The sequence below is a fragment of the Triticum aestivum genome, chromosome 7A (assembly GCF_018294505.1).
Source record: "Triticum aestivum cultivar Chinese Spring chromosome 7A, IWGSC CS RefSeq v2.1, whole genome shotgun sequence".
NCBI classification, from domain to species: domain Eukaryota; kingdom Viridiplantae; phylum Streptophyta; class Magnoliopsida; order Poales; family Poaceae; genus Triticum; species Triticum aestivum.
The window spans coordinates 335,004,408-335,007,043 of record NC_057812.1 but is presented as its reverse complement, the minus strand read 5'-3'; positions in this window follow the sequence as shown (position 1 = coordinate 335,007,043).

The window sequence follows — 2,636 nt, the reverse complement described above, 5'->3', positions numbered from 1 at the left end:
CCGTCGCCATCGTCAACATCAACCATCCTCCATCACAAATTTCATGATGCTCACCGTCGTGCGTGAGTAATTCCATCGTAGGCTTGTTGGACGGTGATGGGTTGGATGAGATCTATCATGTAATCGAGTTAGTTTTGTTAGGGTTTGATCCCTAGTATCCACTATGTTCTGAGATTGATGTTGCTATGACTTTGCTATGCTTAATGCTTGTCACTAGGGCCCGAGTGCCATGATTTCAGATCTGAACCTATTATGTTTTCATCAATATATGAGAGTTCTTGATCCTATCTTGCAAGTCTATAGTCACCTTATTATGTGTTATGATCCGTTAACCCTGAAGTGACAATAATCAGGATACTTACCGGTGATGACCGTAGTTTGAGGAGTTCATGTATTCACTATGTGTTAATGCTTTGTTCTGGTACTCTATTAAAAGGAGGCCTTAATATCTCTTAGTTTCTGTAAGGACCTCGCTGCAACGGGAGGGTAGGACAAAAGATGTCATGCAAGTTCTTTTCCATAAGCATGTATGACTATATTCGGAATACATGCCTACATTACATTGATGAACTAGAGCTAGTTCTGTGTCACCCTAGGTTATGACTATTACATGATGAACTGCATCCGGCATAATTCTCCATCACTGATCCATTGCCTACGAGCTTTCCATATACTGTTCTCCGCTTATTTACTTTTCTGTTGCTATTGCTATCATCACTACAAAATACCAAAAACATTACTTTTGCTACTGTTACCTTTTGCTACTACTACTATCATATTACTTTGATACTAAACACTTTTCTGCAGATACTAAGTTTCTAGGTGTGGTTGAATTGACAACTCAGCTGCTAATACTTGAGAATATTCTTTGGCTCCCCTTGTGTCGAATCAATAAATTTGGGTTGAATACTCTACCCTCGAAAACTGTTGCGATCCCCTATACTTGTGGGTTATCAAGACTATTTTCTGGCACCGTTGCCAGGGAGCATAGCTCTATTCTTTGAGTCACTTGGGATTTATATCTGCTTATCATTATGAAGAACTTGAGAGATCCAAAAACCAAGATTTATCCCTCAACTACGAGGGGAGGTAAGGAACTGCCATCTAGCTCTGCACTTGATTCACCTTCTGTTATGAGTAAGCTTGCGACACCTAAACCTTCTTCTGCTATTCATTTTGATATGTCGCATGTTATTGATGATGCCACTTCTGCTATGCATGATACTTATGATGAAACTACTTCTATGCTTGATACCACTGTACCACTTGGTGAATTTCTTGATGAACAACTTGCTAGGGCTAGAGAGAATGAAAATATTGAATCTGATAATACTGATGAAATTGATGATGAAGACTTGCATGTTATTCCTGAGGGTTATGTTTTTGATAAAGAAGCTTCTTTAGCTATTTTAGCTTGCAAAGATAGATACGAACTCAAGAGGTTATTAGCTAAATGGAATCAGCAATCTCTAAATGCTAGAATGAAACCTGACCCTGCTTTTGTTACTTCACCTATCTGTGTTACCGATAAGGATTATGAATTCTCTGTTGATCCTGATATAATTACTTTGGTTGAATCTGATCATTTTCATGGCTATGAATATGAAACTATTGTGGCACATCTTACTAAGTTAAATGATATAGCTACCCTATTCACTAATGATGAGAGAACTCGCAACTTTTATATCCTTAAAATATTTCCGTTCTCATTAAAGGGTGACGCTAAGCTATGGTTTAATTCTCTTGATCCTGGTTGTGTGCGTAGTCCCCAGGATATGATTTACTACTTCTCTGCTAAATATTTCCCAGCTCATAAGAAACAAGCTGCTTTAAGGGATATATATATATATATATATATATATATATATATATAATTTTGTGCAAATTGAAGAAGAGAGTCTCCCACAAGCTTGGGGGAGGCTTCTCAAGTTACTTAATGCTTTGCCTGATCATCCTCTTAAGAAAAATGAAATACTTGATATCTTTTATAATGTTGTAACGCCCCAAGACCGGAGCTTCAGATGCCTTCCAGGGTTTCCGGGTTTCTTCGTGTGTTTTGTTTGGTTCATCGCTTTCATATTTGCATCATGTGCATTGCATCATGTTATCATGCCATCATGTCATTTCTTTTCTTAACTCAACTAAATAAATGGCATGGATCTTCGGTCCATTTAAATCGAGGGATATTCACTATGGTGATTACTCTTTAAAACTTATTCTCTCAATATTTTAGGGAGCTATATAAATTATATTCCCATTATGTGGAATTACCTTAACACATTTGTAAAAATCCCAAAGCCTTTTATTATTTCAACTCTTGGCCTCTAACTTTGCCACATGTCCTTTCATCATTTTCCGGAGCTCCACCTAATTTCTCAACATTTTTGGGCACTTCGAAAAACCTATCCTAGCTCAAACCTTTTGAATTAAATTCAAAGGAATTTGAATTTAATCTTTCAAACTTGACCTTTTTCTATTTTCCCGGACCGTGAACATTTTTCTGAGTCCGTGAAAACTATCCCCGTGCCCAACTCTTTCTCTAACCTTTCTTTTCTTCCCTTTTTCTTTCTCTTTATTTTCTGTTTTGAAAAGAGAATTAGAAAAGGAGATAGAGAGAAGGAGCCCAGCAGCCTGGG